The sequence below is a fragment of the Pteronotus mesoamericanus genome, unplaced genomic scaffold (assembly GCF_021234165.1).
Source record: "Pteronotus mesoamericanus isolate MK-2021 breed Mesoamerican mustached bat unplaced genomic scaffold, CSHL_Meso_final contig_82, whole genome shotgun sequence".
Classification (NCBI taxonomy): Eukaryota; Metazoa; Chordata; class Mammalia; order Chiroptera; family Mormoopidae; genus Pteronotus; species Pteronotus mesoamericanus.
Genome location: NW_026555265.1, coordinates 4,216,282 through 4,242,601, shown reverse-complemented (window position 1 = coordinate 4,242,601; position 26,320 = coordinate 4,216,282). Strand labels below are relative to the sequence as shown.

General features: G+C 35.9%; 1 protein-coding gene and 1 pseudogene across 4 annotated transcripts in view; both read right to left on the bottom strand.

The window, feature by feature from the left end:
- TP63 (tumor protein p63) overlaps positions 1-26,320 on the bottom strand; it is a 219,811-nt gene that overhangs the window by 141,071 nt on the left and 52,420 nt on the right. The gene's annotated exons all lie outside the window — the stretch shown is intronic.
- Positions 23,212-24,021, bottom strand: LOC129079876 (acyl-CoA synthetase short-chain family member 3, mitochondrial-like; annotated as a pseudogene).

Sequence of the window (26,320 nt, the reverse complement as noted above, 5' to 3'; positions counted from 1 at the left end):
TGAAGTGAGGAGGCTGACTCTTATGATCTGAAGGGTTCTCCAGTCCAGTCTATCGTTTTGTCCTTGCCGCATAATGCATTAAGGGCCTAGAATTGCTGGCATAAGACACACTCTCTCTTCTAGAACTGCCCCATTATTATTATTTTTACCTGTCAGTTCAAAAAACTTCCTTCTGAGTCATTTGTCCTTTGCCATTTTTTCTCACTGAGGAAGCCAAATATACTTCAGCCTGGAGACAGAGCTGGCGTCTTCACAGATTTCCTTCTGAGCCCTGCTGCTTCTTTTAATCAGGCTTCCGAGTGCTTCCACCTGAGGCTGTGTGACCCTCGTTACTCTCCCAAAAAGGCCCACCAGCTTCTAGCCCCTCCTTTTCTACTCTCCTCTTGAGCAGCGGCACTCTTCTGATCTAATTCATCTCCTCAATAACATCTCTCCAAACTGTTCTTACCTCTTCACCTGCCTGTTACTGTCCCCTTTCAGGCCTGAACTCTCTCTCTCTCAGGCTTCTTGTAGCTTCATACTGCTCAAACCTGGCTATACGTTAGAATACCTGGGATGCTTAAAATATAGATGCCTAGGCACTACAACAGACCAATGAAATCAGAATGTTGAAGAGTGGGATCTGAGCAGGAGTATTATTTTAAAGTGTAAAAGTTTTGTGAGCGAATCTAACATGCAGCATGGTTGAGAGTCATTGCCTAGTTCCGTGATTCTCAAGCGGGAAGGATAAGCAAATCAGAATCACCTGAGCAGCTGGTTACTCCTGACCTCCAGGGAGGGGAATCTGGGCATGTGAAGTAAACAAAGAGAGGTCTTCCAGGTGGTTTGGAGAAGTCGCTTTATGAGACAAAGTTCTAGCTGAACTTCTAAAGCAAAATGGATCACTGTACTCTCCTGGCATTCACCTTAGCACAAATCCTAAGGCTTCTCATGGGTTCCTGCACCAAGTTATCATTTCTAATCACACAGAGCAATGCAGAGAAAAAGCACTTGAGAGTAAGATCCATATTCTTTTTGTCTGTCTGAATTAACTGCCAAGGTGACTTTGGGGGAAACCCTTTTCCTCTAAGTCTTCACTTTCCCCTACGTGTAAAAGAAGGTTATCAAATTACTGGATAATCACTAAGCTTCCTTTCTATTTTATTATTCTATTATTTTAAGGTCTCAGCTTCGTTGTTCCTCAACTGTGACATAAGCAGGCCCAGTTCTTTCTGCACCCAGCTGCCAGCAGACAATGCATCTGGGCATGCCTATTTCCAGCCCCTGGTGAACACTGCCCATTGCAAGCCCATACCAGGGCTGCAAGGACTTCTTCAAACTTCCTTACTATACCAAGATCTCTCTTTGCCTAAACTTCAGTTTAGTCCACTGAATCTCCACAAAGATTTTGCCTGTCAGTGCCCCCTGATAGCAACCTCATCTGATAGCAAACACCTTCCGCGTTTCTGGGCTTCCCACTTCTTGCAGGAACGCTGCCTTTCTGCACATGACGCAGAGCGACGAACCTTGTTATGGACAGGCCCTCTGCTCTCACGCCCCCAGCAGTCCAGTGATGCTCAGGAAGTGGTTTCAATGTGGCCCCACGACCCTCCCTCCCTTTTTTTTTTTTTTTTTTTTTTTTTTTTTTTGCTTGCCTGCTTTATGTTAGTGCAAGATGGCTGAGTAGGCGAGCAGGTTCTGGCTGATGGCTGTGTGGCAGTGCAGGGGCAGCCAGAGTCGCGTCCTTTCCCCTCCCTTCCAGCCTCCTTCCCTTTAACTTAGGAGATGCGATACCTAAAAACGGTGGAGACTGGATGGCCCCAAGGCCACTTACAATGATATTCCTTCTAGGTACTGTGTGTAAATGTGTGTATGTGTGTTTTAAACATAATTAAAATATACTTAAACACATAATAATAAAGGCAGTATTTGACAGGATAAAAAATTAAAATCAGGAATATTCAAGCCAGGTTTTGGCCTACTCTCTGGTGGCCTATATTCTCCCTGTTTGCCCTAGTTCTTTAAATTTTGAATCTAAGAATGGAGGAAGGAGAAAAGGAAAGAACAAATATTAGCAAGGCTATTTTCAATTTATAAACTAAGTGATCTAATTCAGAGGTGACAAAGAAGAAATAAACACTGTTGGTTGAACTTGCTGGGGGAGGGAGATTTGGGGTGGGGTTTGGTGGAAATCAATAGAGTATAATGTGTGTGAAAACAGGAGAAAAGAGTAAAAAAGAAAAAAAAAGTTACACAAGGTTTCAATTTGGTCTTCTGTAATAACCCTCTAGAGATGAAAGAACAAATGAGACTTTTTAAAAAATGGAATTAAGTGAATGAAAGGTTTTTTAAGGTCTATTTGATTGCTCTGTGCTTTTTAAAAAATTTCTCACCCAAGGATATGCATGTGTGTGTGTGTATATATACATATATACATATGTTTTTGTTTTTTTTGGTATGGTCATTTGTGTGTGTGTGTGTGTGTGTGTGTGTGAGAGAGAGAGAGAGAGAGAGAGAGAGAGAGAGAAAGGGAGAGACAGTGTGGGTGAGAAGCATCAATGTGAAACCAGCTGGGAATTGAAACTAAAACCTTAGGCATGTACCCTAACAGGGGATCAAACCCACAACCTTTTCACGGACCAGACAGTGCTCCAGCCAACTGAACCACATGGCCAGCGCAGCTCTGTACTTCTTAAATGCCATCCCACTTAGCAAGTCCATGTTAGTAATAGATTAAAGGGTATAAAAAGCATGATCATAGTAAAGACAATTTATCTATATTTCAGAGAAAAGAATTTCAAAAATAGTTCAGAGAAAAGGAGAGGCATAATTCCATAGAAAGAGTCTCTCAAAGGAAATTGGGAGCAAGAAAAATGAAAGACTCTTTTCTAAAACAGGAGTCTACAGACTACTACCCACAAAAACCACTGTTGCCTGTTTCTGTAAATAAAGTTTTTGGAGTACAGCCATGCTCATTTACTTAGGCATAGCCTATGGATACTTTCACACCACAGCGGCAGAGTTAAGTAGTTAGGATAAAGAATGTATGGCCTGCAAAGCTGGAAATACTTACTAGCTGATCTTTAAAAGAAAAAAGAAAAGAAAAGAAAAAGAAAAAAATGAAAAGAAAAATAAAGGGTTTGCTGACCTGAGCTAAAAAAGAAAATTTTAATTATACTTGAAATTATAGGGACTGGGTAAGTGTGTTGGTTGATCAGGTGGAATGTTTATAAAAATAATTTGGGTGTATAAAAATATTAAGACAAAGCAGATGCAAAAAAGAGCACATAGGAAAGTATGAAGTATGGGCAAATCATCAAGGGAGAACAGACCGAATGTGATCCATGATGCAACAACAGATTAGGAAGCTCATATCTCAGAACAAGCTTTTCTCAATAAAGCTACAGATGAGTTTTAAAACAGATGACGTATGAGACTCCATAAAGGAGAGTTATGATTACTAAAAGTGGCATGACTTTCCTAAGAACAAGGCCTCTGACCTCCACCAGAACAATTTGGAACACTGTTTTCTGTGGATTGTTTTTTCCTCTTGCATTTATGCATTTTGTCCTTGAAACTTTTTTTTTTTTTTTTTTTTACCATCCTCTTCTATTTTGGTCATTAAGAAATCTTCCCATTTTCATGCAGTCATGTCCCTGTTCCTCACATAGAACACTTTAACTGGAGACATTCACACATCAAACCTTCATTATATTCCAATTTATGTTAAATATTACCTCTGTAAAAGTATTTGCAATAGCTGGCTTTTTTTTTTTTTTTTTTTGAGGGGGTAAGTGATTCAAGGGATATTTCAAGTTATTTTAACCTGTTTCCCCCTCCCCCCAACAAGCCAGTCTCACATTCACAGTTTCTCTAACCTCATGGAAAATTAAATTACTGTTAATTGGCTACTTTTTAAATGTATGTTTCTCTAACATAGGACTATTTTCTATCATCATCATTTGATTTCTAAATGATACGGCAAGGGTTTTCATTCTTAGCCTGTGTAATGTTGTTTACGGGGCATTCTCAGGTTTGTTTTTCCCTATAACTATTTCATTCGAAATAAACATAATATCACTCCTATTCCAGGAACCTCTGCCCCACTCCTTAATCATGGTTCTCTGGTCACTGCAAAGTTGTCTTTGGGAATTCCCTCCAGACACTTGGTAGTCAACGTATCTTTTGGTCGATATGCATTTCCTGTCCTTTGGAGTATCACCTTATGTTGTTAGGTGTCCTCAACAATTTTTAATTTTAGCTTCCTGGAGCCTGAGTGAAACAGCAGATTACATAGCAGGCTTTCTCCTTTTCCACATTAATACATTTCTTAATTTATCCCTTGAATATAATTTGTTACCTATTACTATTAATTGTATGTAATTTCTTCCTTTTCTAAGTTTAGGATAAAGAGTGGCTTTTGGAGGCTAAAAGAAAAAAAAATAAAAAAGGAAGAAAACTGCTCTAAAGGAAAGAGCCTTACCAATGCAAAACACATATCCTCAGGACTCATTCTCAGATTTGACATAAGTAAAAACAGTTTAGGGATTAGACAAACGTGACTACTTCTGATTAATGAGATAAACCTCATTTAAGCAGGATGTTTGTAACTGACATCAGATAGTCTCTGTGACCTGCAGGCTTATGAGGTCACATTGTTAGCTTACGGGCTTAGAAACATTCAAATTCAGTATATTTGTATTTAAAAAGCTAGACAAAGGACATCTATGCATCACCCATGGACCTGAACAATGGTGTGGGCATTGACCGTGGAAATGGGGGCTGGGGGAGAGGGACAAAGGGGGAAAAACTGGGACAACTGTAATAGCATAAACAATAAAAAATTAAAAAATAAAATAGAACATAAAAAATAAAAAGCTATAGCCAGTGCTGTATAAAAACAGTGTAGCTGTCCTCCCTTTCCATTCCATTTAGATCCTTCTAAGAGCAGTCAACTGCTACTTGTAGTTCTCCTGTTCCCATTTTAGTTATCAAAAAGCTTTATTTTTTTACAGTAATTACCTTTGTCACAATTATTGCAAACACCCTCTCTCAACGAAATAAGTTATTTGATCCATGTGAAAGGTGATATTTAGTACCTTATTTATTATGAGATGATCTGTGATTCTTCCAGTTGATGTTTATATATTTGTGTGTTGGGAAGGTTATTGAACAGCAAGCAGTTCAATATATTGAAACACAGGAGCAGCTTTAGGGCAGAAAACACTGTGTGTTTTTGTTTGTACATGTGTACAATTATGTTTCAGGAAGTTGTTGCAAGCAATGTTGTGAATTAGATCTAAAGATACTTGGAGAGTCTGATAGCACTTGTCTCCTCCAAGAAAGAGCTATGACAGGTAGATGCATGGGAGAAAATTTTCAGAAAAATCGATTAGTGTCACGATGGGACAAGGAGGCAAATGAGATAACTGCTATCTCACTTGGGTTCATTTGCAAAAGTTTGGCTGTAAAATTCAGGCTATCATAAAATTCTTCAGTCCTGTCACAGTAAAAGCTATCGATTTCCAGCATCTCCACTGTGTTTATTGTTTTTATCAAAACTGAAACATTCTTTTTCTGATGAGACCATTCTAATTTTGTTACTATGCGAGAACAAAGAGTGGTAAATTCCATCTCTTTAAAAGGAAAATGATCTTGGAATAATGCTTCCCTGATCTTTTGAAATTCAAGTTCAAATTAAGTGAAGAGGAACATAAAATGTGCAAATTATTACATTGTTTCTACTTCGTATCCAAAGTCCAGTGACTGAGAATCTGAGGAAAATTTTATGATGTAAACTCACAACAATGTAATCAACAAATATGATATCTTTTGGAGTTTGGCCTCATTTAAAGAAAAAGGGGATAAAAATATGTATTTCATGAAAGGGAGCATTAGTCATAAAAGAGAGGTATCTGAATAATGAAAGAATACAAAGGTCCATAACAGGATCATTGAGCACTGATTAGGAACATGAATTTTGGAATCTTGGTTTTGCCACACTATAGCTGTTTGACCTTGAACAAGTCACTGAAGCTGTCTAAACCTCAGTTTCCTTATTTAGAGAACAAGATTGCAAATACCTAATGCATTATGTTTCTGTAAGAGTAAAATGTTTAGTACAGTACCTGGCAGGTACTCAGTAAAAGGTAAACAGTAATTATATCCACTCTAGATCAGGGTCTAAAGTTAAATCCTTAGACCCCTGGGAATGAGGAGGCACACGAGTTACAATGAGGACCATAGTTCAGTTCCTGGGAGACTCGGTATTTAAGAAGATTTAGAATAAAGTATCTGACAATTTTATGGTCTCTTTTAACAAAAGAAAAATAAATAAACCAAATCACTGCACAGAAATTTATACAATGATAAATATTTACTATTCCACATGAAAATTCATTGTGGTTCATATATAGTACCCCAATTCTTCACCTGGCTAACTGCTCTAATTTTTAGCATCAGATTCACATACCATGGCTAGACCCAAAATCACCACAGAGATGGACTCAGACTCAGTACTTTGACCTTAGTATGGGTATAGTCATTTACCATCAATGGTAGTACGAAATTGCAATAATTCTTTGCTGACATGTACACACCTATTAGGTCTTTATGTAGATTGAAGCATATCCCTAGAGGAACAAAAGTAGTACATTGATAGAGAGACACAATATTCCTCCCTGATAACTTCTTCTAGCTGACCAGGTCATGCCCTTACCTGTCCTTGTTTTAGAGTAAAAGCTAACTACAGTGAAAAACAAATGCCACAATCTCAAAACAAATGCCACAATGAAGCTTTATTTCTAACTCACATCAAGTCTTACAAAGATGTTTCCTTTCAGACAGCTCTCCTGAGCAGCTCCCTACACGTGGTGACTCAGAGATATAGAATCCTTCCATCTACTGCCCAGGCTACCCTCGAGGGCTCAAAATAATGCCTCAGGGTCCTCTCTATCCAGCTTGTATGCTCAGAGAGAAGGAGATGGGACGGGCGTGGTGGGTGCGAGCAAGAAAAGAATGTAATCTTAGAAGGTCTGGAAGAAGTGTGCAGCTCTCCCGTCCACAGTGTGTTGGTAAGAACAAAGCTACATGGCCACTTAAAACTTATAGGGAAATTGAAAAATGTAGACATCTGTGTCCAGAAGAAAAATGAGTTTTTTGCTGAACACATACTGAAAACTCCATTTGGAATTTTTTTTTTTTTGAGGGGGGCGGGGGTTGGGTTTGGGTCTTTAGACAGCAGTTTAAAAATAATGCCTTTTAGACCCTGGCCAGGTAGTTCAGTTGGTTAGAGCGTTAGCCCTATCTATCAAGGTTGTGGGTTCTATCTGCAGTCAGGGCACATGGAAGAATGAACCAATGAATGTATACACATAAGTGGAACGATAAATCGAAGTCTCTCTCTTTTCCTCTCTTTCCTTTCCTCTCTCTCAAAAATCAATAAATTAAAAAAAATACCTTTTATATAAGTGTGTGTACACCCCCAGGTGTATGTGTGTAAAATTGACTCAGTAATTCTGAGAAGCACACTGCATAAAATCTTTAGCATTTTTTATTCCTTCATACTCCCTCCTAAGAAACCAGCGACTTCTCACTTTTGACAGTACAGGACTTTGGAATGATGTAAGGATGATCCCCAACCAAGGGAAATCTATCAAAGTCTGTGGTAAACCCCAATTTGAAAGAAAATCTTGAAAGAGAGGTTTTTGAGACAATTACTCAGACTAAAGTAGAAAGAAAACTTTTCAGGATTTCCATACACTTGACTGCAAATACTCACCTTATCAAACCTCTGTCAAAGCAGGATTTTTTTTTTTAATGTACTTATCTTTTGAATGTTGATATCTCTGTATTTTTCTCTGGTAAATTCTATGGCTTGGGCAATAACTCCGCACTATGAAAAGGGATCAGAGCTAAGGCCTAATTTCTTTGCATATGTCTCTGTAAACTTTCCAGACAAGCAGAGCACCAGGGTTAGGAGAGAAAAATGGAAATATGACCACCTTTCAAAATATCATAGCAGGAAAGTGATGACCCCAGAACTTGAAGGGAGAATGCTTAGAAATTTAATAAGGCTTTTCCACATTCAAACTTATGAGGACCCTGTGCTGTCATACATCACACACACATGCACACACACAAAATGAGTTTACATGGTGTGCTTTAATTTACGTACACATAATAAAAATATACCACTGAGTATCAATGAAACACCTATATGAACTGGAAAGTTAGACATCCAAATTTATCCAAATTGCATTTAGGTTTCAGATATGTTAAACAAAGCTGGAAACTATTAAAAACATACTTTGAAGAGAATAAAGACCAGGCTTTAACCACTCTTTCCACGGTGGACAAAAACCATGGAAATCCAAGGTGGATTTCACTTGATCAAATATTTCTGAATTTTGAATGCCTCTAAAATGGCTTAGAAATTGATCTGTACTTATTGTATAATTATTGGATTGTTTATTAATATAACATGTAAATATTATGAAATCATAACGAAGGAGACTTATTTCAGGAAAACGAGCTATTTATCCAACTACTCAAGGACCAAATGAAATTATCAAAGGCTAGTCCTCTGTCCTGCTCAAAACCAGGTGCTTATGTGTAGATTGTTTACTCAAGTGCTAATAACCAGGTTCTTCTCCACAAGCTTGTAGTTTGTTCATTCAGCAAACATTTACTGAGTACCTATTACTTGCCATGCAGTGTGTCAAGTGCCAGAAATACAGTGAATAAATCAAATGCAACGAGAGCCCGCAGAAGGGGTGGAGATGGAGATGGAGATGGAGTGGCCCTAAAACCCATATTAAGAGCTAGGTCCGTGCATGTCAGTATATATATGACCTTAAGCCAAATAATCAAGAGCTCCAGGCTTGACTGGTTAGCTCAGCTGGTTGGAGTGTCATCCTGGTATGGCAAGGTTGCAGGTTCAATCCCTTGTCAGAGCACATGCAAAAAGCATCCAATGAATACATAAGTAAATGGGACAACAAATTTCTCTCTCTCTTTATCCCTCCCCCCCCCACATCAATAAATTTAAAAAAAATTAAATAATCAAGACCTCAAATCCTGACCTATGGATCCAATCCTATGGTGATCTGAGGAATTCTTAGACAAACATAGCTAGTTTCTGGAGCTATAATATGTGGCAATAAAGAAGTTCTTGGTACACCTGAGTTCATACATAGATTTGGCTGTCGCTACACATCTCAGATATCTTCAATGGCTCTTGATTGAGTCTGAAGTTCAAACTCAATGACATGACTTTGAAGATGTGTGAAGGTCTGACCCTAATTTCATCTCATAATAAAATATAAATGATACCCTGGTCTTAATTTCTAAAATAGTTCTTGCATTTTATGGCTACCTCTTTCCATCAATCAGAATACCTTTTCACATTTGTTTACTAATCAACAACCTAGCTAATCTTTCCATCTCACCTCAAATATAATTCTTTAGAAATGTTTCTTATGCATTCTGAGTCAAAATAAATCTGTCTTCCTTCATACTTCCATGGCAAATTGCCGGCTCTTACGGAATTCTATCATGTGCAAAGTTACTTGCTTACATGTCTGTGTGCTTTTATTCCTTATAACTAGGGACAAGGATAATGCATTACTGTATCGCAATATCCACCACTGTGCCCATTACACGGTTCGTGCAAGTATGTGCTCAATAAATGTACATTAACTTGAATTATTCTGTGTTTTCCTTGTCCAGATTGGGTGAAACTCTCCAGAAGAAAGCAGGCTCAAGTCCTGCCCACTCGCTAACTACTACTTTTTTCCCCAGGGACAGGGAGCCCACAGATCATCTCCACTTTAGTCCTTCATATTCTTGCTTTTCTTCTATCCATCCACCAACACCCAGACCAACAGCCTTCTATTACAAAAGCTCCCTCAATCCACCTGTCCCCTTCCTATTCTTTATTTAAGCCCAAGGCTCACAAATTCAAATGCCTGTGAGTGTATGGCATATGATATAAATGCAAGAATCCAGCTTCTATAAGATATAGATGGACTCAACTAGAGAAAATAGGCTCATACGAAGTCAACCAGGATGTTATTTTTTTTAATTGCCAGACAAACCTACTGTTTGTATTATAATACAGTCACAATGCTGCCACTTCAACACAAGGCAACATACCATTCTGATAATCCACTAAATTCTATTTTCTCTTTGTTTACATTTGTTTTCTCCACCAGAAGTGCCTTGATTTGTCTATCCTTCAAGGTCTGGAGACAATGTTACTTACCCTTTGAAACTTTTCCAATCCCTGCAGGTAGAATTTGTATTTTTTGCCATATTCACATTGTACCTTTTTAATAACTTTAACATATGACTCATCAGAGCTAACCTCACACTAGTCCTATTAGTGTATATTAATTAGCCTTGTTTTACTTATGTTGTCATCCTCTACTTAAGTCACCATGGTATTTTGCGCACATAAATTCTCCACAAATATTGCTGAGTTAAACTCTTGTCCCTTTTATTCTTTCCCTGAGCAGTAGCAACTGGGTTCTTGGCTGTAAATTCCACAAGGCAGGTTTCTGAAAAACACTACACCCACATTGTGGATGGGGAAAAAAAAATCTGTGTTTCAGATGATTAGGTAATATTCCCTGACTCAACTAGAAAACTAGTGGCAACATCAAGGTCAGAAGCTTTATCTGCCCAAACAAAACCCATACGAAGTTGCTGTACACATGGGTACTCTTACTAATGTGTCTACATGATATTTCAAACTCTCCAAGAGAATAGAGGGGCATTATAATTGATGAATACACTCTTGATATTGAACTTTTAGGTTTTAGAGGGTAAGGAGGTAGTTTGGTGAGTGTGCTATTAAAATTCTAGGAACTTGGCAGCAACCAGTGTAGAGGAATTTCCCCCTACTCTGCATTTTAGCACTGCTGTAATTTGAAGGCATCACTATTTAATGAAGCACACAGCTGTGCAAGGAGAACAGGAGGCAGTGTTTAGCAATAAAGAGCCAGCGGGAAATCTGGCAACCCTGGTCATCTGGAATTTCCCTAACTCACAAGCTGCCTCTCCTTCCAATGCCCTCCTCTAGTTCAACCGCCAGTGACTCTTGGAAACAACTATTTTAATTACATAAATAACTGAGCAGAGAAATTGCAGTATAAGTCCTGCCCTTTAACTCACCTTTAGCAAGTATATTTTTGTAAGTCCAGGATACAGAGTTGGACCACTGAGCAAGATAAAATAAGACATGATCTATATCTTCAGCTAAAACTGTAATGGAAACATTGAGGGAAGCTAAAAAAGAAATCTCTTTGGGTAATGTAAATTATTTCCTTTAATTAAATTAGTTCTGTCCTTTCCCACTTTAGCTGCACACAGAAGTTTCCAAAGCAGCAATTAGAAAAACCTTGTGATGCCCTGTAAAGCTGAGTTTTGCAGTTGGGTTTAAATCCTTAGCTCAGTAATTGATCGATTATCAGATGTAAGAAAGTCATTTGACCTGTTTAAGTTATATTTTCCTCTTCTATAATATGGGGTTAATAGGATATGCCCAATGAAGTTGTTAGAAGGATTATCTGAGAAAGTACATTCATAAGATCTAGCACCTAGGGATATTCAGTTAGTGTATGTTTCCTGTTTTCCTTTTCTTAGTCTTTTACCCCAACACATACACAGAGCTGCATGACTTAATAGTGTAGTGTAAGTTCAATGAAAACTAGACTGCTTTTTAAAGCACAATAGATTTAAGTACTTGATATCTGTACTTCTTGCTATTATACATCTTCTTGCTATTCTTCGCACAACATATTCTGCTTGCTATTACTAAGTAAATGATGTGTATTTATTTTAAGAATTCAAAGTATTTATTGATACATATATTTATCCAGTTCCAAAATATTCCTGTAAAGTAAAGCAAAGGCACAAGTATCATTCCTATGTGTAGAGAAAGTGGCAACAAAAGTTAAACAGTGTGTCCCAAATCTTTAAAGGAGAAATACAATCCTTGAGTTATATACTTCCTTCCTTATACTACATTGCCTCAAATTTTTTGAATTAGAGTTATAAACTGAAGACAAGATTAATGATCCCATAAATATTTACTAAAGACATTGTAAATAAAAAAGCAACTATAATCTTTTAAAAAAGCAAAAAAAAAATCAATGTTCTGCTCACTACATTTTCCATTAAGAAAAAAACCCTATTAAGTAAAGACAGATTTAAAATAAAAGGAAATGAAAGTTTCAACATTATATTTCAGTTTTAGAGTCTGTCCTCATTATGGAAAAAGAAAAAAATAAACAAAGAAATAATGAGTGTCAGTCAAAACTATATCTCAGTGTTTGCCAAAGACTTATGAAGTAAAGCTACAAGTAACTGATAAATTCAATTCTTTTGAAAAACAAAGGTATTTAGATTATAAGAAGGAAAATATCATGGTCATTTTATTGCAAAACCAAATTTAAAAGCATTCCAAAAAAAAAAAAGGAGTTTATTTAATATTATATCTACCTTGTTTTCAATAAAGCTAAAGAGTAATTACTGACTTAACTGTGTGAAAAATATCCATATTTCAGCTGCATTTCAAATTTAAATTATACACAAAATAAGTGATATACTATATTATAATGGATCAAAAGTGATATGAAAGAAATAAAACAGGACTGAAAACTAAATAAATCCGTGAGGGAATATAGCTAAATGGGGGTATGTAATAACACACACCACAAAACTTACATTATAGATATATGAGATGATTGCTTTTTGTAAGAACATGTGAAAAATAAGTTAACACTCTAAAATTTATTGAACAATGGAAAGGTTCATAACTACTGTTTTATCAATATCTCTGAGCCATAGAGCAATTTGTGGGTATAAGAAATCTAACAGAAGTAATGATGATTTTAAGTATTTTAAAAAGTTAAAGTTCTCCTTCCTTTGCATATTTTGTTATTTTCTAGCAATTTAAGCAATACTAATTATAGTGTAATAAAATAGTAAATAATGAAAGAATCCACGAATGACTCTACATTTCTGAGTGTCAAGTGGTCTTGGGGATTTAAGTACCTGAACAGGCTGTTCTAACTGCTCTTGCACGTGCTCCTTCTATATATGTTCATTTGCAATCAGCAAGCATGTTTTAAGGGGCTACTTTATGTGAGCCACTTTAGCATAGTGAACATATAACATTGGAGTGAATCCTCAGAGATATTAAGCAACCAAATTGAATTTTGTTATATACCATTAGTCAGAGTTCAGATTTTAATATAAAATACACAAAGTGACAGAATCAAAACTCAGACTGTAGCCAATGAACAAAAGAGGAAACAAAAATAGATTGTGGTTTCTTTCAGACTTTTCTTCACAAAACAAGTGAGTTCCTCTAAGCAAATATATTCCCCTTGACAACTAGCATTGGCAGAGAAATTATTTGCTAAAACTAGTTCCACATATTAAGTTAACAGATAGTACATATCATTGTTTGAATTCAATGTTAATAAACCATTTTAAGTTCTACATATTGGCAAAGCTGCTTTTAAAGAGTATTTATCAATCTACAGATCAGGATCATGAAATCAATGTTATGGGCTACAGATAGCTTAAGAAAAGAAAGGGAGAGAGAGAAAGAGACAGAGAGAGGTGGAAAAGGAGAGAAAGGGCAATAGATGGCTCTGGAATGGAATAAATTACAATGGAACCAATGAGATACATCAGATCCTAGTGCAGGTAGTCTGGCTAAGTATTGTTTTATGAAATGTTATGATTCAACTTATCCAATGAAGTCTGTGCAGAAAGTATCAAGCCATGTACAATGAAAAATAGAGACATTTATTGAAGAAGATACAAGAAAGATTGTACCTAGAACAATGATACCTCAGTCCCCTTCAAAGTAGGCACCTTGGAACCTCACACAGTTCTCCCAGTTGCCATCAGCTACCCTATTGTACTTTCCTGAATCTCACTGATGGTCTGAAATTTCTTCTCTTTCAAAGGTGATTTTAAGTTTTGGGAAAAAACCAGAAGTTGAAGGGTGCCACATCTGGGCTGTTGAGGGGCTGAGTCACCTAGGTGATTTGATGTTTTGCCAAAAAACTCTGCACAAGATGTGATGCATGAGCAGGTGCTTTGTTGTGATGACGCTGCCAATCACCTGTTGCCCATAGCTGCGGCCTTCTGAACCACTTCAATAGCTTCCATGGAGGCATGTTCAAGCTTAATGCAAAATTTGATGCAGATGGCCATTTTTGAACGCAATGGCCACACTGTATACGTGCTCACTCAACAGAGTCTACTGTCCCCACTGACTAGTACGGTGAAGCCATCATTGTTCACGCATTTTCATTCCAGTCCACACTACTTAGCTGCCAGGTTACATCGATGTCATGCAAACCATTCTTGTTATACTAATAATGGCTTGGATTTTTCCAGACAGAACTCATAGATGTTTATGTCTATACATGTATATGTGTATATCACATAAATAGCATGTTTTTATTATGGCTACTGTCAAAAAATATTGGAAAGCCACTTTAAAGAATAATTAAGATCAATTTTCAATTATCAGTAAGTTTCTACTTATGTAAATATTTTTAATATTTTGAAAAATGTTGAATGTAGGCTTTAAATTTGCCTTACTGATTTTTTTAAAAATGTTATTACTTTAATTGAGGTGTGATTGACATTCCCTATTATATTAGTTTAGGTCTACAATATAATGATTTGATATTTGTATATCTTGTGAAATAATCACTACAATTAATCTAGTTAACATCTGTCACCATACACAGTTACAAAATTTTTTTTCTTTTGATGAAGACTTTTAAGATCTACTCTCTTTGCAACTTTCAAATATACAATACAGTATTATTAAGCAACTCTCAAATATATAATACAATTTTATTAACTATAGTTCCCATGCTCATATTATATCCTTATGACTTATTTATTTTATAACTGGAAGTTTGTACATTTTTACTTTACCAATTTTGCCTGTAACTAAGTGAAATGATTACTTTATGGCAAATTTGGAAAAATGCAGATGTGAGACATTTAAGTAATACAATTTTATCTGTGCTATGAATATAGTTATTCAACTATTATGCAAACATCCAGCTAGATATTGAAAGTGAACAGGGAAATAGGAATGTTTAATTTGCTGAAGTAATAGAACAGTAGATGCTTTTTAAAAATTCTCTTTTTAGTTAACATTATCATAAAACTGTACTGTTAAAATTGTATCTTAGTGCAATTCTAAAATCGTTCCATCTTGACAATAATTACCAGCAAAGCTAAAATGCTTCATCCACATATATATCACTAAAATCTTAGATGAGTGAACTAGCAAGAGCACTTTCAAGGAATCACAGTGAAACAAAATGAGATGAGACTTAGTATATACAGGTTGTGGATCTTTTTGCAGGGAGGAAAAATATATGCAAGGTGTGAAGGATTGTTCCTCCTGAGTTTGGGGGCCCTTTTCCATTGAAGCAGTGAGGGTCTGGAGTCAGTACTCCTGTTCTAGGCAGCATTTTAAGCCCTCTCTCTGGTCCTACTTGGCCTGTTAAACAAAGTCGGTGATAGCCTGTATTCTTTGGTATTAGATACCTTTACCTTTCTCCTGGCTGATATGTAGGATCTAGGTAATTCTGATTTATAGGTGTTGGATGGAGAAGTATGCCAACGTCAGATGTATTGTTGGATGTCATGAGATGCTAGAAACCCATAGGAAGAAGGTAGAAAGAGCCTCTGGGGCATCAAACGGAATTAAGAACTGACGTCACAATGGCAAGCTGACCTCTCTTATTTTCTTGCCAAAATAATGTTTGTTGTAATTGTCATCCTGTGCACCAGTTGTCTGTATTGGGGGAAGGTGGAGATGAAACCAGGGGATGATTGTAAAATCTTCCAATGTGATATAGAGATTTTCTCCATATTTAAAAAGCACATTTCAGATCAATGTGAGAAAAGTCCATGCCTTGGTAGACATGGTGTCCAGATAGGCAACATGGAACTGATAAATTCTTCCTTTGTTCTGCAAGCCAGGTCAGTCTTGGCTTTCCTTTAGAATATTCTAGGCCCTGAAGTGTCACAGTTCTTGTTAAAGGGCTGCTGGCATTGTTTATCCACAGAAGACTGTTATTTCCTCCCTAATATGAGCAATTTAAAGTAGCAAATGATCTCCTTTCAAATATAAACCAGCCTTCTATCCTAACTTTTGGCACACAAAAAAAATCCTTCACACACTTGGAGAATCCAATATACCCCCAAGAGGATTTTCCTTTAGTGAATGTCTTAAAAGCAATAGGCTTCTTTTCAGTTTTCCAAATACAAATTTTTCATCATATATTAAATCTGTTTTTATGATGTCTATGTGCTCTCCAGTCCATTAGTGTTTCCGCTTTAACTTAAGGGTGGGATGTATGACCCCTCCAGGGCTGGAACCACCTTACAATGATGACACTGTTCTTGAGGTATTAATATTCCTGTTACAAACTAGGGTGTCACCATATGGAGTCAGTTTATGAAATAATTCAGTATTTGATGTAATATTGATTGTCTGAAGACATATACTGTGTATTGCACGCTAACTAGAACACGTTCTTAGCGCTTGTTGAGACTGATGACTTATACCTGCTTGATTTCATGATCCTCTTATTTTCCTGCATCAAAGCCCTAAAAAAATAGTTACTTAAATTTTTAGCTATTAAAAGTATCTGTTATTATGAGAAAATTTTGAGAACTGAGATGGCTAGATACATTTATATTAGTAGCTCAAATTTATTTGCCACCTACTACACTATATATACTAAACACTATGCATTATAAGCCCTTATTACCAATTAACCCTATTACCCAGTAAACTTTTATACCGATCCTCCAAAGTAGCTTTCATTATTATCCTCATTTTACAAATGAGAAAACTGAAGCACAGAGTGGCCAGGTAATTTGCTTGCAGGACACACCCAAAAAGTGGCAAAGCAGAAACCATAACCCATTCTGATGCCCAAGACCAAGCTCTTGAGCCTCTACTATACAGCTTCCTAGATACCTCAGGCATGGAAAAATCTGGGCTTTCAATGAGTAAATAATATATTTAATGACCATGTGCCATACAAAAACATTATACCAATGTGAACAGTACTTCTAGGATGTCATACAGCTAGATACATGTATATCTAAAAACCGTAGCATTTTACAAATATTTGGGACACTAGATTTCTATATAGCTTTTTCCTCTCAAGGAGAAAAAATCAGTTTGAGGGATTTTTCTAGTTACCTGTATTTTTCAAAACTTATAAAACTTCCATGGAGAAGGGATTTCAGCATATTTTATTCATTCATTGTTTCAAAATTTTTTAAAAAAATAGCATTTACTAAGTGCCAACATTGTACTAAACTCTAAGGAAACAAAATTCAGCAATCATGCAAGGTACAAAAAAATTATGCATAATACAAAGTGCTATACGACTCATTCAACAAGAAATATTTATTGAGTGTTTTTTCTGTGCTGAACACCATACCAGGTCCTGAGGAAACAAAGCTCTGTCCATTCAGACCAAAGAGACCTGTCCATTCTTAAACTTGGAGCCTAGGGAGGGGGACAGGTATCAATCAGACACAGTAATTGCTCTTGCATGACTCTAACGAGTGTTTGAAGTAAATAATAGAGGGCATAATGAGTGTATACAGAAGGCCTGAACCTGGTGTCAAGGTGTTTCCCTGAGATGGTGACAATTAAAGTAAGATCTGAATACTGGGTAGACGATATCTAAGTGTTGGGCTGTGTAGAAAGCTGAAGAAACTACTTTATAAGCTATGGGATGTTTCACAAAGGAAGTGATGAGAACTGGGGTTTGAAAAGTTAATTCAATATTGCCACATAGCCAGATAAAGAGTATTCTGGGAGAAAATAGCATAAGCCAATATGACCCCGCTATGTGACCTTTTAAGTCAAAACAATACAGCAGCACACACAGGCATCCAACAGCTATCAACGTGTTCGGGAGCGCACATGCACACACACGTGCACTTCATGCTGACCACTTTCCTGCCACCCCTGTGGTTCTTCTTCCTTCCTCAAGCCTATTGCACAGGACTAGCCTAATGTGTAAATAAAGTCTTTTTGGTTTTTATTTAGCAGAAAGAGCATATGTGTGTCTTGGTTTTCCAAACAGAAACCCAGAGAAGTGTTCTCTGGGACAGGTAACAACACAGTGCCTTTAATTCAGACTAAAGTGTGATTCTATCAGGCCCTTTCCAGTAGGTAAAATTTTGTTAGAAATCATGAGGCTATTCATTTATCGTGGTTCCTCCATTAGAGGCAAGGTTGCACAAGATGTGGTAGATTGGCGTGCTGAGGAGTTGCAGTTCAGCCTTAGTTTTCCCCACAACTGACTAGTGTGACCCTGGATAAGTTAAGGCTCATTTATGAGACTCTGTTTCCTTCTCTTCTGAGAACAAGAACAAGTTGCAGAGCTCTAAATTCTATGGATCATTGATGATCGTGTAACCAAAATACAGTGTTGGTGTATTTCCTGGTTTTCCTCTGTCTTAGGATTTAAGCAACTGGATTTTGACAGCTACTTTTATTTAAAGCCACAAACAACTCTTCTCTCTGCCTCTCCTTTGAATCCATCATAAACAAAGCCATCTCAGACTGGCAGATCTTTTCATATAGGCAGACCTCTGAATTGGACCCCATGAAACAGCAGCACTGAAAGGGATTAATGGATATGAGATAGGCCTTGGAGTCAGGCCTGGTTCTAGCTCTGGCCACGCCTCTAGCCAGCTGGCTGGAAGAGTTACAAGTCTAGTATTTCTCATTTGAACAATAAAAATGAAAATGGCACCTACTTTGTAGATTGCAAGGTGCTGAAATGCGAAAATACTATGTAATACATAGCGTATTGCCTGAGTCAGTGCTCAATGTGATTTATTAATTTTCTACTATTCATTACATTACATTATACATTATATTTCATTATATTCACTATATCAATAACACTTCGAGAAAGAAAATGTTTAATGCATTTAACAGAAGAGCAAAATACACATAAGAGTTCATTGCTTCCCAAGATAACATTTCAAATGATAGAGTTAAGACTCAAATTCATGTCTCTGCCTATTGCTCATCCTAATTCTTTTTCTAGTTCAAAACAGAGTAACAGACAGGATAACCCCCCAGCACCGCTCAACCTGGGCTGTATCTTTTGGATTTTACCATTTGGCTTCTGCCTTGCTCATTATTACACCCTTGGCATGGCACAACCTGATTGTCTTGGGATCCATGCAAGGGAGAAAGCTCTGTGGAATGTATTGTCAGAGCCCTATTTATCTTTGAATGAGTAAAGAATTTAAGGCCTTAGGGAAAAGGTGATTTACCAATCAAATCTTCCCCTCGACACGTCAAGAAACAATGGAGAGATAATCCAAGACAGCAAGAAAAAAGCTCTCTAATGCTCTAAAGTCCCAGAAAGGCCTCTGGAGGTTTGTAAATCTGAATCATTTTTGCTGAGAAGGAAGTTGGTTTCAAATGAACTTTTGGAAAGTTGAGTTTCATTGTCAATACATCTTCCCTACAGTTTCTGTCTGATGTTTCACATTCACTTAAAACCTTTAATTCTCCCAAGGAAGCTCCTAAAACAACAAGATATCCATTGGAAGCTTAGTAACCAACAGGCTATTGCAGCTCCAGAGCCAAGGTACCCCTGAAAGACGAATTCAGCAGGGTTAATCCTCAAGCACAGGTGAACGTATAATTTCTAATTTGTGAAGTTGAGCATCTTTTCATTTATCTGTTGGCCATCTGTGTATCTTCCTTGGAAAAATGCCTATCCACCCATTATTTAATTGAGATTTTGCTCCTTTGTTGTTGACTTGTATGAGGATATTAGCCCCTTATCAAAAGTATAATTTTCAAATATCTTCTCCCATTTGTTTGGTAGCCTTCTTGTTTTGTTGATGGTTTCTTTTGCTGTGTGGAAGCATTTTAATTTGATGTAGTTCCAATTATTTATTTTTGCTTTTACTTCCCTTGCCTTTGGGGTCAAGTTCACAAAACCCCCTCTGAGACCAAAGTCCTTTAGTTTAGTGCCTATGTTTTCTTCTATGTACTTTGTAATTTCAGGTCTTATATTCAAGCCTTCAATACATTTTGAGTTATTTTGTGTATGGTATCAGATAGCAGTCTAGCTTTATTCTTTTGCATGTGCTTTTCAGATTTCCTGACACCATTTATTGAAGAAGATTTTCTTTCTCCTTTGCATGCTTTTTGCACCTCTGTGATAAATTAATTGCCCATAACGTTTTAGATTAAACCATAAAGAATTGGAAAACCTACATGAACCAGTCACTAATAAGGAAATTGAATTAATAATCAAAAACTTCCTCTTAAACAAAAGTCTAGGACCAGATGGTTTCACTGGTACAGTATATCAAACATTCAAACAATATTTAATATTTATCCTTCTCAAACTGTTCCAAAAAATTGAAGGGGAGGGATACTTCATAACTCATTTTCTGATGCTGATATTACCTTAATACTAAAACCAAACAAGGACATCACACACATACAAAAATAATTACAGGCCAATATCTCTGATGAACATATATGCAAAAATTCTAAACAAATACTAGTAAATTGAGTACAACATTGAATTAGAAAGATAGTACATCACAATCAAGTGGGGTTTATTCCAGGTATGCAAGGATGGTTCAACATACATAATCAGTCAATGTGATACACCGCATTAAAAACAGAAAAAAATCATAGTCATGTAAATAGATGAAAAAACATTTGACATCCAATAAACAACATCCATTTATGATTAAAACACTCAATAAAATGGACATAGAAGTTAAAAACTTCAATATAATAAAGGCCATATATGACAAATCCTCAGTCGATATCATACTTAATGGTGAAAAACTGAATGCTTTTCCTCTAAAAGAAGAAAGAAGACAAAGATGCCCCCACTCACTGTTATTCAGCATAGGCTAGAAGTCCTATCCAGAACAATTGGACAGAGGAAAGAAATGAAAGGCATCCAAAAAAGGTAATAAAGAAGTAAAACTGTCACTATTTGCAGATGACATGAATCTATATACAGAAAACTCTGAAAACCCCACTAAAAGACTATTAAAAACAACACAGTAAAATTGCAGGATACAAATCAATATACAAAAATTCATTACATTCTTATATACTAGCAATGAAATATCAGGGAAAAAATGAAAACAATCTCATTTACAAATGCAAAAAAGAAAAAAGAAAAAAATACCTAGGAATAAACTGAACAAAAGAAGTAAAAGACATACTGAAAACTACAAGACATGGTTGAAATAATTTGAAGAATACACAAAGAAATGGAAAGATATTTTCTGCTTATAGATTGGAAGGATCCCCATTGTTAAACTGTCCATATTACCTAAAGCAATATAATACAATGCAGACTTAATGCAATACCCATCAAAATCCTGGTAGGACTTTTTCACAGAACTAGAGTAAATAATCCTAAAATTTATATGAGATCCCAAATAACAAAAGTGATCATGAGAGAAAAAGAACAAAACCAGAGTGATCATAATCCCTGAATTCAAACTATACTACATAGCTACAATGATCAAAGCAGTATACTATTGGCAGAAAAACATATACACAGGCCCATGGGACAGAATTGAGCTCTCAGAAAGGGAAGGGTATTAACTTTGGAGGACTTGCTGCGAGTGTTAAAATAAGGGAAGTAGTGTTGAACTCCTGGGGCAGAAGAGGTACTATGATTTGTGAAGGAAATAATTTATTAATTTAAAAAACAAACCAACAGGAAAATTAGTCTTTTCTACTAGACTGTCAAAGCTGAAACTATGGTGGCAATTTCTTTGTGTGCCTAGGACTTCACCATGGTCAGCACTGAGTACAAATTCAGTAACAGTTTAATTGAATCTACTTGTATTAATGTTTACTGTTCCGTTTTATTCTTATACAATTTTTGTGAGACAAGTATAATTGATATTAATCTATTATACATTGTCAATTCTACAGTCCGTATAGTTCTATATCTAAATAAAACATGATACAAAGTAATCAAATATTGTTTAAAAAGTTACCTTGAGCAGTAACCTAAATATAATTTGGTTTAAAATCAATAGGCCTTTACTTACAATGTGCAAAGTAGGTGCTAAGCAGTGTGAGTGCTAGAGATACAATAATAGAAGAATAGTTGCATAATTTAGTATATGCAGATACTATTCTAAGAACTTCATATGCGTCAATGTATTTAATCTTCATAACAAGGCAGGTCTTATTACTAGTCTATTTTTACAAATAGAGAAAATGAAGGAGTAATGTATATATGGCTTTATAGCTAATTAAAAAGTAAAGCTGTACTGTGAACTCAGGCATTCTGGCTTTAGAAAAGTATCATTAATTACTCTATTTCCTTCTATGAAGTACAACTTATAGCTCCTACCTTAAATGAAGAAACTATTGTCAGCTCTAATTAGGAGGAAAAATCAAGGAAAGCAAAATATAAAGAAGCAGGGAAAAAAATTAATTACTGAAGCTCAAAAGACATTTTAATTTAAACTTTTAAAAATTATTTGACCATGTAAACAGACTAAAGAAGAAAAACTATGTGATCATAATAATTGATACAGAAAAAACATTTGACAATATCCAATATCCATCTTGGAAACTAGGAATTAAGGATAACTCCCACAAGTTTATCAAGAATATTTACAAAACAAACAAACAAACTGCTTATATCGCATGTAATGGCAAGAAACCAGATATTTTTTAAGATCCTAAGACTGGGAAGAAGGCAAGGGTGTTCTCTTCCATGTGTCCTATTCAAAATTGTTCTGGAAGCCCTAACTAGTAGAGTGAGACAAGAACAGCATGCAAAATGTATACAAATTGAGAAGAAAGAAATGAAACTGCCTTTACTCACAGATATAGGATTGTCTATGTAGAAAACCCCAAAGAGCCTATAGAAAGCTCTTTAACTAAGGAGTAAAGCAAGTTCACAAAATACAAGGTTACTATGTAAAAGTTAATTTCCCATATATCAGATATGAACAATTAGAAATTAATATTTTTAAACATTTATCATAATACAAAAAAATTTAGCTACAAATCTAACAAAATTAATGTAAGACTTACATAAAGCAAACTATGAAACTCATGAAGAGGAAGAAAGATCTGAAAAATTGGAGATATATTTTTGGTTCCTTACTCAGCATTCTCAAGATGTCCATTTTTCTCAACTTAATCTATATATTCAACACAATCCCAATAACAACCACAGCAAGTTATTTTTTAACCTATTTAAACATTTATCTTTGGGAAATAATTTTAAAAACTTAACTTCAATGAGAAAATTGGCTTGAATTGACTAAAAAATGTTATGGTACCTGTTTCAGCATTTCTCTATGTGACTAAAAATGCTGGGGTCTTCAACTGTAGGCACGACCTAATAAGGTTTGCCATTAACAAGGGCAGTCAGAGCTGACCTGGAATGTCGCCAGATGCAGTTTTGAGTAACTAACATACACTGCATTTTGAAAAGTAGCCACAGGGCCAGGGCTCTGTCTACCCTGTTTCACAATTGTTTCCAAAACTTGTTCCTCAGTTGTATCTAAACAATTTCTTAACACACTGGGGCCAAAGGGATATGACCTTTTAAAAGATCTCCGTTGCCTACAACAGCAAAGACAGCCACTGTGCCATGGGAGAGGACAGGCTTTTCAATGGAACCTGCAGTAAATCCTGTGACCTGCAACATTTCTCATGTCATCAACTCAAGACATATATAAAATAGCTTTTTTCATCCCTGTAACCATCACCCATGGTGTGTCATCATATCTAGGAAAAGTTTCAAAGTATAAATGCTTGAATGCTTCCTGATTCTTCCAGAGTCCTGACAAAGCCCCAGGAGGTAGTAGCAACTTTACCACAATATTTCCTAAACACTGAGCCTTCAGGTTTTGCATGTTGTCATCCAAAATCATAACTTGCCATGCCTAAAGATGTCATTGACTTCATAGAATATCTATTTCTGCCCTTTAAAAATTTCTTAAGTGTCTTTTTATAAATATATCTTCTTGGCAAGACCATATGATCTGCATTTTCTTAATCAGTCATTGTCCTTCTTATCCTGGAACACATTTTCTTGCTCACAGTGATTTATTTTTTAGATATTAGCAAACAGATTCTAAAGTTTGTGTGGAAAGGCAAAAGAGGTAAAATAGCCAACACAACGAAGAAAAACAAAATTGAAAGACCCTATCTGATTTCAAGACACAATATAAAGCTTCAGTAATCAAGACAGCTCAGTGCTGACAAAAGAATATACATGCAGATCCATGGAACATAGGAGGATACAGGTAAACAAGGAGAGCAAGCTAGAATGATCATATGGTACTGGATAAAGTTGGAGACATCAGGATACAGTCATGTTTAGCTTAATATAGAACAGGTACTTATATATAAAATTATTATATATTGTACATACTTTAGGGTAAATATTTCCTTGGTCTGTTTGTTGAGATAGCCTAGAAGCAATAACACCCCAGCGACAATGAGAACACCTAATGTCCAGATCTTGGTTTATAATCTTCTTTAATAAAAGGAACTAGGGATCTTTGAATAAATGGCTTACTCTAGGACTGGGACAGAAGATATGCAAGATGAGCCTGGAACATACTGTATAATCAAAAATTAAGAAAGAGCTAAAAAAATCTTAAAGAAATAATAACACGCACAGTCAGTAATGAAAGTATGCCAACAGCAACACAGAAATTAACTGAATGCTCCCAATGGCCAAAATTAGAGTAATTTAAACAACAAAATAAAGGAAGTGATATTAAATTATATCCCAAAGTATGAAATCACTATGTGTTCATACTCATATCAATAAATGATTAAATAAATAAGCAAACATGAAAGAATAGGCAAATTTCCCATGAAGAATAATTTCAAATAATTTGTGCAGATATTTTACCCTCTAGAAGGTAGAAAAAACTCTCCACTCTTTAGGTATGGGCTGCAACATTTTTGGAAGAAACATAGTGACTTTCTTCCAAAGGGTAGAATATGGGAGTGGGAGAAATGAATAGCTTTATAGTAGAGAAACCAGATAAACAGTTCATCAGCCCTGTACCAATATTAACATTGACAGTGATTATTAAAGTTTACAGTATGTACTCTAAATGTGATGTGATGAAAATGTCACTTCACCTCTGTGGTTTTCCTTCCCAAAACCCATAATCCCAGTTTTATCATGAAAAAAATCAACAAATTATAATTGGATGTTCTATAAAATATCTGACCAGCAGTTCTTAAAACAGTCAAGTTCATCCAAAATCAAGAAAAATCTGAGAAAATGTCAAGCAAAGAGGAACCTAAGGTGATAGCCCCAAATAAGTGCTTATGTTTCAGGTATTTTACCAAGTGTAATCCATACAGAAAATCTGGCACACCTCATTCTTCTCTCCCTTGGATTTAGTTAATGTGTACTTTAGGCGAAAACATCTCCTTGGATGTCTAGTGCTCAAAATCCAAATTGTTCTGAGGCATATAAATGTATACAAAAAACACATCTTTAATGAATTAGTTAAAATAATTTGAATATTTAGTTGAGCACTACAATGCAAGTACTTCATAAAGTGCTTGGTTTCCATTTATAAAAAAAATCTTGAGTCAAGACAGTGCCCATTTTGTCTGTTCATATAATTTTACCAATGAAGCCATGCAAGTGAATGCTTGAGAGAGGACCATAAGTCAAAGGTTGTATGTAATAGATACCCATAACATAGCTGAAAACAATGGTGGTTCTTTTTCTTTGTTCGTTTTTGTTTTTGTTTTTTGAGGGAGAGGATAAGTTCAGATACTTTCTTCTGTACAAATTTCATTAAAATCTGGTCTTGAGGCCATATTAAATAGTTTCTAGTACAGTTGTTAAAGGTCACGCTGCAATAATTTAATCTGTGCCAGATCTTCCCAGAGATGGGGATGATAAGCTTGAGATTGGTAGACAGGTCAGCCACTCAGAGGTGTGCAGATGCTATTCCCAGCACCTCAGTGTCTTTGCCTCTTCTCACAGCTCTAGATTCTTTCCTTTTTCTTTCTTTAATACTTATTAAAAAATTAAATTTATTGTGACATTAGTTAATATGATTAAATAGGTTTTAAGTGAAGATTTATTTGATACATGATCTGTATATTGCATTGTGTTCCATAACCCAAAGTCAAATAATCTTCTGTCATTGTATATTTGGCTCCATTTACCCTTTTACTATACCCCCACCCCCTCCTCTCTGGTAACCATCATAACTGTTGTCTGTTTCTCTG